The sequence below is a fragment of the Ochotona curzoniae genome, unplaced genomic scaffold (assembly GCF_017591425.1).
Source record: "Ochotona curzoniae isolate NIBS_2020 unplaced genomic scaffold, NIBS_Ocur_1.0 scaffold_4812, whole genome shotgun sequence".
In the NCBI taxonomy this organism is placed as follows: Eukaryota; Metazoa; Chordata; class Mammalia; order Lagomorpha; family Ochotonidae; genus Ochotona; species Ochotona curzoniae.
In genome coordinates, this window is record NW_024467124.1 from 3,656,334 (window position 1) to 3,667,961 (window position 11,628).

General features: G+C 40.6%; 1 pseudogene; it reads right to left on the reverse strand.

The window, feature by feature from the left end:
- Window positions 1–849: 849 nt before the first annotated feature.
- On the reverse strand, window positions 850–2,497 carry LOC121149896 (annotated as a pseudogene).
- Between the last annotated feature and the right edge of the window lie 9,131 nt (window positions 2,498–11,628).

The following is an 11,628-nucleotide window of genomic DNA, read 5'->3' on the forward strand; positions in this document are numbered from 1 at the left end:
AAAAAATATTTTTTGGAGTTGTATCAGTATATTAATCAGTATATTAAGGAGGCAGTCATACATTTCAAGAAATGTTTAAATTCTGCTATCCAGATTTTAAGCATGTGAACATGACTTCAACATACAATTTAAAGCTACTCCCAATTTGCTAAACTACCAAAGTGACAATTACTTTGGAGCATAAATGGTTTGAAGTAAGTCTGTAACATACCTAAGGAATACCTTCCTATATTATATATGCAGATTATTTTCACATAAAGGTTTTTTGATTTCTAAGTTATCCAACTCTAGAAGTCAATACTAAGGGGCTTATCATGGTCCAAAGAGAGACCTTGCCAGCACAATGTTTTATACGTATATAAATTATAGATACATTTGTATGTATTTTTAAAAAGATTGCAAAGAAGGGAATGCAATTCTAGAAGTACAAGCCCTCAAAAGCAGCATATTAGAAACCCCTTCTTAGACAGTGGTTTCACAGGCTAGATTGCATAATACGCCATCTTCAATTAAGTCGATGCAACAGAATAGCTCTGAGACATCACAATGAATCCACTTAATACAAATAACTGGACAGACCAACACTTGTCTACAAATTGTTTTTTCTGATTGCCAGTCAAATAATTTTAATTCCATAATCTTCACACTGAAGGGTCAAACATGGAAGCCAACACATACACCTAGCAATTCAGTCTAAGCTTGTCCATGTAGACAGATGAAATCAATCACAACCTATGGCTGACAAGCGCTAGGGGAACTTTTAAAATTAAGCTTTTACAGGTATTAAACTTGACCTTGCACACCGATGTCATCATACATATAGAGCAAAGTCAGAGCTTTTCTATTTCCGTTTAGTCTTAAGTTTTACAAGACTACTATAGCTGGATATTAAAATCAATAGCAAGTAGTGATATATTATGGTTATAGTCCTTCATTCATTCATCTGCTACTTCATATACGATGCCAGCAGCGACATAGCCACTGGCCCATGAGGAGGTTTGACATTGGACACCCCTCTGGGGTGATGCCCATAGACCCCATTATAATGGCGCTATCTCTTCTGATGTGGATCAAAGTCCATGAGTTCTACCTGACCCATCTCATCAGTCTCTTCTACAGCCTTCCTCTCAGAGACAAGTTTTTCCAGGCAAAGAAAGTTTATCAGGAGAGAGAGTGCCATTCTCGGGAAGGTTCACTGTAAATTCAATGATTAGGTGGCCCTTTTCATAAGGTCTACAGTAAATTGGCATGCCTCCATCTAGCACACACTTGATATCTCCATGCTTGACAATCTGACCTGGGTGAGAGGTGATGACTGCGGTTCAATTGTCAAAAGCGCAAATTGGCTTTTGGAAGCCACACAATGCTTCAACCAGTTTTATGTCCAAACACATGAAAAGGTCTTCTCCTCGTCGAGTGAAAATGGCATGGTCCTTCTGATCTAACACAATCATAGCATCTCCTGGCTCCAATCCTCGTTCTTGGTCTCCTTCGCCAGGGAATGTTATCTTTTGGCCATCCTTCATGCCTTTGCTAGTGTGAAATTCTAGAATTTTCTTCTCTTGAACTGTTTCCTTCCTTGGCAGCTTTTACATCTGTCTTTAGGAGTGATGCGTTACCCTTGGCCCTGGCACTCCATGCATACAGACTGAATTTGTTGAACCAATCCAGGTTCTATCTGTTGAATTCGGGCTTGTACTCCAGGCCCTTGGCAGTTGGGCCAGCACTCTAATGCTCCTTTCATACCTTCTTGGCCTTCACATCTGTCACAAACCACGTTCTTCTGCAGAGCCAGCTTTCTTGTTGCATCATTATATAAGTCTCCTAAGGTTATTCAGAGTTGATGTGCAGTATTTTTACCACTCCATTCTCTCTGCATCCTTCCTCCTCCCACACCCCCCCAAAAAAACATATCAAAGATGTCCATAGGGGAGCAGAACCCACCTTCCTTAATTGCCTGCTCTCCTCCTTCGTCCTATAATTCCCTTTTCTTTGCATCAGAAAGAAATTTGTAAGCTTGAGAAATCTGTTTGAACTTTTCTCCTTCATCTGGATTCTTATCAGGGTGTTACTGCAAGGCCAGTTTCCTGTAAGTCTTTTCAATTCTTGCTGGGTGGCACTGCGTTTGACTCCCAAAACATTGTAGTAAGTGGTTTCTTGCACCATTTGCTACAGCGAGCTGAGTGAGTGAGTGAGCTGAGGCCGGTGTGCGGGAAACGGGAAGGAGCACAGACCTTGCACAGCCTTGACAGCCGCCACTCCACCGCTGCTCACCGAGTGTTCTGGAAAGTTCTGGGATAAAAATAGTTTTAAAAGGTAGGTGTGGTGGGGGGAGCTGTTGTGGCAAAGCAGATTAAGCCTCTGCCTGTGATGCCAGCATCCCATATGGGCACCAGCTCAAGTCCCAGTTACTTCGCTTTCAATACAGCTCTCTACCAATGAGGCTGGCAATGTGATGGAAGACAGCCCAAAGACTTGGGCCTCCGCATGCATCAAGGAGACACAAAGTAGCTCTGGACTCCTGGCTCTTCGCCAGGCAGTGCAGCCACTGGAGGAGTGAACCAACAAGTGGAAGATTCATTCTGTCTCTCTCTCTTCCTCTCTCCTCTTTCTATAACTCTGCCTTTCAAATAAATTAGCAAATAAATAAATGTAAAAAAACAATTTTCAGAACAGACTGGCAATGCCATGCATTGTGTTCATGTAAGATCTCTCCATGCCTCATGGTGTTGTGGATCCAGAAGGTGAGAGAGGTGGATGCACACGGAGCTTGAAAGGCGCTCTGGAATAAATGACATATAACTGCCTGTTTGCCATGTGACTCTGTGATGAGAGTGAATTGTTATAAAGTGACGTTCGTGTGCAACCACTGAGTACTTTGAGCTTTAAGAACTCAGGGCATAGTGAAGAGGAATTTCTTGAAAACTAAATAAATAAGAGTAGCCTGTCCGGAGCACAACACAGCCTCTTGTCTGCCCAGATCTTCAGGAACATGCACGGGAACTGGCCGAATCTTGGCTGGCACTGGCACTAACTGGGATGTTCTCAGGCAGATTTCAGAGTAGGTGAAGCGACCCTCAGCCTTGAAGACGGTCTCAGACATCCCCATGGAAGGAACCAGGGAAAGTGCGGCTTTTAGAAAAGTGCAGGAATTATTTCTCAGGCTGCCGCCTCGTCCCTTGTGGAGAAGGAGAGATGTTCCTGTTGGTGTGGGGGATGATCAGCCCTGGAGGAGTCTGGACACCTTGGGAGCCAGGGGGCAAATGGTGACAGGAAGGAGCCAAAGGAGCACAGTGTGTCCCTCTGGAGACCCCTGAAAGCAAGTGTGTCAGGAGAGCACAAACGGTGGATCGCAGGCTGGAAGCGGAGTCAAGTTCCACAGGAAAAGTCCAGAAAATGACCTTGAGCTTGCAGCAGTGAGTGCACAGGACATAAAAAATAAATAAATAAATCTGAGACTAGCTTGTTTTCTTGAGTTCCCCTAAAGATAAAACGGTGATGAGTGCAACATGAAGGGGAGAGAGAGATGTGATTGAAAGCACTGGTCAGTCGGGTACTCATTAATTAAGGACTGACAGTAAATGATGCTATTTAAGAACTCATGACTAATCTCCAGCTGTCATGCCTGCGCAATAGTCTGTGAAAGGCCTGCTGTGCCCAGGCTGCCTCCTGCAGGATTTTTTGACAGGCTGTATATGTTACAAAGAGTAAACACCTGCCTTCAGCCCTTTTAGAGATGAAAAAGAAAAATGTTAATGTCTCTTCCAGGGCTATTCACAAGGAGCAGAGACTTTTAGCCCCCGAAATGCATACACACACACACACACACACACGCCCTATCCTATTTGCTCATTTTACCTCTCAGCCTACAGCTACAGCCACTTCCAGGATCACCACCCTCCAGGATGCAGGCTCTGCACCCTAGCTGATTTCCTTAGTCCTAGCTGGAAACAGTCTTTCCTTTGATGTCCTCACCATCCCCTTTGGCGTGTTCCATTGTTCCTCTGAGAACACTTCGCAGGCACAGTCACTTACTCACATATCAACATTGAGCAAGTTACTTCACGTCCTTCCTTTCAAATCTATCAGGTGAGGAAGCCCTTTTAATTTTAATTTTGTTTTTAATGTTGTTTACATAATTGAGAGGGATGAACACCCCTGTGGGTCTCCAACTAGGGCAGTGAGGGTTGAGATCTGGAGGAAGGTGGGTGGGACAAATGTGTCAATTTCTTTTCTTTTTTTTTTTTTTTCTTCTGTGTCCACTGAACAGGATGGGAAGAGGTCTCTTCCTTGCTGTCAACCTACCTTATATCTGCAGAATTTTGTGTTGCCTGCTGTAAGCATCTTTAAGAATATGGGTTCATGTACAAGCGAAGACTATGACACTGTTAAAGTACAAATATATATAATATACAAGTATACATATACATGTGCATATACACATATATGAAAGGTAATCCTTACTTTACGTAGGTAAGGTGAACCAAACCGTGAGGGAAAGCCTTATGGTTCAAAGAAAAGACTAAACACTGGGTCCTCCTTAGTCCAACTCAGGTTTAGCCCACACATATCAGACACATTCTAAATTTAAATGCTACTAGATTTGTATAGCATTTCACTTTGCAGTGCATCTACAGCCATCTTGTAGACAGAACTATATTTCCAGTATCATTTCATGCTGCTGCCAATGGTTTCGCCAGGAGGCATGACTTTATGTGGCACTGTGCTGTCGATTTTTGATCCAGAGAAATTGTGCGAAAGTATTGAACAGCTAAATCATAGAAGACATGTGGAATTGGAGGGACAATTATCTAGCTGCTTCCTGACTAAACATGAGGATCCCATGTGCAAGTCTGGCAGAAGGTCCCACTGCTCCACCCAGGATGCTGTTAAGGTTAACTTTTTTGCTAACCTCATTTGGGTGCTGTGTTTTAAGAGTCAGATCTGCACCATCACTCCGGGCGTGTGGTCAGTTTCATGGCTGTGTCAGGATGCAGAAAGACACCATCAGTCATGGATCTCAACATTCTAATCGTCAGTTCATGTTAGCCTCGGGGCTGCTTTGGTGTCTTCGAACTCAGAAAAGGCACCGTGGCTGCTCAGTTCCAGGACACTTTGAATATATATCCTTGCTTGTCCATCAGTTCATTTTCATGTGGAAAGTGATATGGTATAGTTGGGAGCCAGAAGTGATTCAGGATTTGAATCTAAAAGGAAAAGGGTAGAAAACTATAGTCTATGGAAATAATGGCCAAGATAGGACATTGGTGTATCAGTTGGCCTCTGAAATCCCTTCAATGTGGTCAATTATTGTAGAAAGAGTAATTGCCCAACATAGTCTAGCCCCACAAAGCCCAAATTCTTTCCTGTGGCTTTCATAGTCAATACTTGCTCTCCCCTTCGGTTTCAATGCTCAAGTCTTCCCAAGTCACTCCATGCCCAGCATACAGACACATCATGTCTCTGTCCCTTAAAGCAATGCCCATATCCACACTTGGGACATCTTTTTATGGTGAGTCACCTAAGTTAGTGCACACACAGCATGCCATAATTTTGATGACATCAAGAGGTAAAATGGATACATTTTAAGATATCTGGGCTGTGAACAAACTTTATATATATTTATGATTAAATTAAAGGTCCATGTATCGTGGTGTATTATATATTTTAAATAAGTCTTTTCAAGTGTTAGGCGATGGACTTGACATAGTTCTTTCTGTGAACATTTAAAATGTCTGTTTTATTGCTTGAAATAGTGTCACGTTAACCCTGAGTGATACATTTTAATGGCGATTTCTTCAAATGAGAACTGATTTGAGAGAGTAGGGGGTCAGGAACAGTGATGCAGGTAAAGCCCTTGTCATTGGTGACAACATTCCATATTGTAGTGCAGCGTCAAGCCCTCGGTTGCTCTACTTCCAATCCGGCACTGCAGTGTTGTGCCTGGAAAAGCAGCAGAGGATTGTGCAAGTGCTGGGCCTGGCATGTGCCACCCACATAGGGCATGCAGCTCGAGTTCTCGACTCCGGGCTTCAGCTTGACTTAGTCCTCATTGTTGCAGCCATTTGAGGAGTGAGACAGCAGATAAAAAGATGAGTTCTCTCTCTCTCTGTCATTCTGCATCTTAAATAAATGAAATAAATCTTTTTAAAAAATCTTTCTTAAAAAAACAGGTAATAAAAATTTATAAGCCATTGATTTTGCCGTCATTGAAAATCTATAAGGCAGCTGATATTACATTTAAATACTCCATCACTATCACATTGACAAATGCATTTTTTAAACTCTTGCGATAATGCTAATGGAGTTTTAAATCACATTGAGCTTTTTATGTCTATCATTTTAAATCTTATTCATTTATTCTTTCATACAAAAAATATTACTAGTTTTTTATTATTTGTCAAGTTATGCTAAAAGTGCCAATGATTTAGCCATGATCAACAGCAATTAGAGAATGTCCAATTCCCATGGAACTTGTATCTTACTCAAGAACTTTTCTTCAAAGTGTTAGCGACTTTCCATTATTCTTCAGAGATCAGCCCAGGCACCATGGGCAAGTGTCCATGGCTAATCATGCGCAGTCCTCTCCTGATAGACATGCAATATCATACTGAAAGTATGGCCACGTCTTTCCTTCCAGACTCCATTTCTAGCAGTCAGGAATGGTATCTAACCAATTCCAAAATTCCTCAGTCCTGTGACTCTTAGTTCAATAAATATTTGCGAAAATTTAGGCAGCTCTAATCTGTACAGCTTATGCAGTGACTTCAAATCACAAGAATTGAGATCCTCTTCAGCTAAATTCCAACCAGCCTCAAGCTTAAAGTGTGAGACTTCAGTTACATCCATGTATTATTCTTCTATTATTCAACTGTTTCACTTGGCAGAAGGGACGAGATGTTTCTGTGACATCCAAAGGTCACCACTAACATCGATAAGGCCAAAATTCCCACTAATGACCTAATCACCCCAAGGATCCTGCCTCCTGACACCATTCCCTGGGGGGGGGGTGCTGAAATTTCAGCATATAGTTTTGCATGCACCTGAAAGTAAGTTGAGAGAAAATATTTAAAATACTTCGTGCTTTTTATTACTGTGGAATATGGTTGCTTTTAAAAATAGAAGCAGAAGGATCACAAAACATATTCTAATCTAGAGATAATGGCACACTGTTAGCAACCTGCAGATTTGGGAGCAAGGTTCACTTCAGGGGCTATTTTTAGATGTCTGTATTATGATGTCTGACTTCTTCCTCTTATTTAACAACTGCCTTGACAAATCACTGTTCATGTTTTATTTCACATGCTTACAAGATGACAGGATTAAAAAGTTTAAAGAAAAAATAGAAGAGTTTAGATAATAAGAAAACAAGCCCTGGAAACACTTCACAGCAGCTAAAGAGCAATTAGTTCATTTACTCACGGAATTCTAATATATTTCTGTAAAACTGCCTTCCAAGTGACTATGCTTTTTTTAACAAAAAGTTCTAATGTTTTATTCATACTGCTGAACAATATAATGTGTTCGCACATAATATATGTCATTCTGGCAGTTTATTTTAGAACATTTTAATGGGATATTCTGAATAAATGTTTCTTTCAATGTACTCTTAAGGAACAGATCAATAGCAATAAATGTTCACTATGTTCAGTTCTGACATGTTTTTCTAAAACTCTCTACACATTTTTCATGTCTTGGGATGCTGTTATATTTGAGGAGTGAATATATGGAATTCTGCAATTCTGTATTGTATCAAATCTTTCACAACTAGTCCCCTGCAGCAGCTGTTGGAGCTGTCCATGGTACTGCAATCATTTCTGTCTCTGTCCTAAGCCAGTAGTTCTCAGCCATATTGAGTTTAGGATGTTATCACGCTGTCGAAACAGTTGAAGACTCTAAGAAATGTGTCTTATGTCCTTGTATCCATCAATATTTACAGCATCAGGCATTTGCTTATTTAAAAAACCCAATACATCATATATTAGTATAAACATTTTCACAATTAAACTAGTTCTGTTTTTCAAAACAGATAAGCTTTGTGAGAGCAGCAGTTCTGTTTTCACATTTGGAAAATCCAGTATCTTGCTTAATAGAGAAACAGCCGAATTTTCATGTGTGCTTTGCACTCATTCTGTAGCAATATGTTAAAGTATACGAATTCTCACACTGTGTCTTAGCCCACTCTGGGCTGCTATGCAGAGTGTTTGGCAGAGGTAATTTATGTCTGTGCGTGTGTGTATTATTTCTTTTACCTCTGGAGGCTGGGAGTGCAGGGTCAGGGTCCCACAGCTGAAGAGGGCTCTCACTGCATTATTCCAAGAGGAAGGGAGAAAGGGCAGGAGAGTACACACAGATAGCCTATTGTTATGACATATCATAAAATAAACCAGTTTGCAGCTGACAAATTAAATGATCTAACAGGTGTTCTTCTATGCAGCAGTTCATTTATAGGCACTTACCATTTCACAACCAAAGTACGTTTTAAATGACCAAAATCAGGATAAAAATAGAATTACAGCTACACAATGCATTTCAGTAAATGATGGATTGCATATATGATGGTGGGCCCATGGATTAGAGTGCAAATGATAGCTTCCTATTATTTGATGACATCATAGCCATGCTGACATCATTGCACAATGCACAACTCACATGTTTGTGGTGATGTTGGTGTAAACACACTACTCACATATAGGCATAACATGTACAACTATGTACAGTACTTAATGCTTGACACTGAAAATAAGTGACCATCTCACTGAGGTTTGTCCTTACTGTGCTACACTTTTTATCATTAGAGTGAATTCCTTCTACTTACTTTTTTTATAAGGTTTACTATAAAATAATTCATGCATACAAGAAGGCGCTTTAAAGCTTCATAGAAAGCGAGTATTTAAAATACGTAAGGAATTCAATTTTTTGACTCAAAGTAAACTTACCTTTCAATACAAATTTTCTGTGAAGTTTTTCAGGTCTCCTCGTGTGGTACATTACATTGACAGAAGCTGCGTGTGACTGGCTGAAACCATCTAGATTTGTGTAAGGACAAGGCATGATGTTTGCATAGTTACAAGTTGCCTAAAGGCACATTTCTCAGAACCTATCCACTTAGTAAGCAGCATATGACAACAGTAATTTTTATGGCTTCATTAAAGGCATGCCTAGTGAAACTGACACTTTAAAAAAGTATGAAGCCCATTGCATCATTAAACACAATGATTTTTCTCATTGCTTCAATTTGTTCTACAGAGTTCACCATCATACTCAATACCAATTTTTCACCATCAATATACAAGTCAACCTGGTGTAAGGGGTAAAGAACATCAGTAGTGGGAGAGAGCAGAGTAGGTGGATCCGTAAGTTCTTGCTGGGGTGCCTTCCTGCATCTGTGCAACACATTTTGCAAATGGCTGTTCTACTCAGTCATAGAATCATGGGCCATCAGGGGGTAAGGGAATCCAAAATAGACACAGTGGTGGAGAAGGTATAAATAGAGTATCAGTAAAATTTTAAACTCTATTCCCTGCATTTTCAAACAGTACACTTTTTTGTACTCTATGATATAAAATGGCTCTCATTTTACAGGATTATTGTACTATAAATGAGTATTTACAACTAGCTATTATTTCATTCTCAATGTGCTCATGCCCATTCATCAGCAAAGTTTCTCATCCACAAATTGAAGCCATCTCCTTTTATTTACTTTCCATACAAAATAAAATTATTTAGTCTACTTGCTCTGCCTAAGATTCCTATTTGTGCAAAACCAGTCCTTTCCGCCTTCTCAATTATAATAGGAGCCTTATGCATTTGCTTTTACATCCATTTTAAATTCCTGCTTTGGCCCACAAGTCTTCCAAATGATCTTTTTCAATACACATCTGTTCTTTTCTGGACTTTCCCTTCATTATTAGCTTTGCTAACCTGAACATGTGTCCTACACCACCATCCAGCCTACACCTGCATTCTCCACCTTATGCATCTCTGAGATCTAAATGCCCTTTCCCATAGAGCACTTCTGAGAAATGACAGCATCACTATCATGGTGTTGCTATGAACATGGAAGTTATGTATGTGGTGATCGCACCACAACGAGCGGTTAACAAGGGCAAGAGGGCTGTGGTGCAGTCACGTCCCTTCGAGCTTTCTGCAGTGATGGAAATATCTTACACCTGAGCTGTGCAGTAGAGTAGCCACCACCACAGGTAGTTACTGTGCACTGACACATAGCACCTGTAACTGGGACAATACATTTAAATTGTATTTATCCTTAGGTCATTTAAATGAGGTTAGCCATATGAGTGCAGCAGCTCCTAAATTAGACAATATAGCTATAAACTTTACTTGTAATAGCTCATTTAGAGAACCGATGAGGTCCATCTTCACAATGGCCAGAGCTGAACTGATCTGAAGCTGGAAGCCTCCTCGGGTCTCCTACGCAGATGCAGGGTCCAAAGAACTTGGGCCATTCTCTGCTTCTTTTCCAGGCCATAAAGGGAGCTGGAAGGGAAGTGAAACAACCGGGACGTGAACTGGCTTTGGGATACCAGTGTTCAGAGGTGGAACATGAGCCCATGGAGCCATTGTGCCAGGCCCAGTGTTCCTACAGATAGTACAACACTGAAGGTTGGAAGGTAAGAGCAAATTTACAAGGCCACTTGGCTGTTAAAGTGATGAAGATGAAACAGGAACTGTACTCTTCCTCTAGACTTGCTTTCCTCTTGTTACGGCAATGGGAAAGACACAAGAGGGCGGAGGGTGGCTCCTGGCTTCCAAACTGAGTTTGTTAGTGATCTTCTCATCATAGCACTCTAACAAGGCAGGGTTAGGTTCACAAAAGCCTATCTAATCCAAAATGGTAACTAACATTTGTAACTAATGTGGAATAGTCTAGGCATATAACACTTTTATTTGTAAGTATCGTTCCAATGGGTAAATATATTTGAAATTTGAATAATGCTCTTAAAAAACTTTTTAAAATAAAAAAGTATTCCCAATTGGCGATTGAATACAGAAAATAGAGTCAGAACTTCACACTTCTACATTTCCAATGAACTTTACTGGTAACCACATCACTACTGACCATATACTCACAATGTTTGCGCTAGAACAACTTTTTTTCATCTTTTTTTTCAGATTTATTTATTTTTATTGGAAAGGCAGATTTATAGAGAGAAGGAGAGAGAGGCAAAGAGATCTCCCATCTACTTGTTCACTCCCCAGGCTCTGGTAATGGCCAAAACTGTGCCAATCTAAAGCCAGGAGCCAGGAGCATCTTCCATGTGGCAGGGGTCAAGCATTTCAACCGCCTTTTACTGGTTTCCCAGGCATGTCAGCAAGGATCTGGATCAGAAATGGAGCAGCCAGGATAGCAATGGGAGATGGGTCAACCTTCTACACCACAGCAGCCATTCTACCATCCTCATTTTTCTATTAAAAAAATGTTTGTTTGACCACTGTATGAAAAATTAAACCAACATCCATTAGCATTTTTATTTGTTTAAATATTTATATTTTTATTGGAAAGGCAGATCTACAGAAAGAAGGAGAGACATATAAAAAGATCTTCCATCCTCTGGTTCGCTCCCAAATGGCCACAAAGGTTGGCGCTGAGCTTATCCAAAGCCA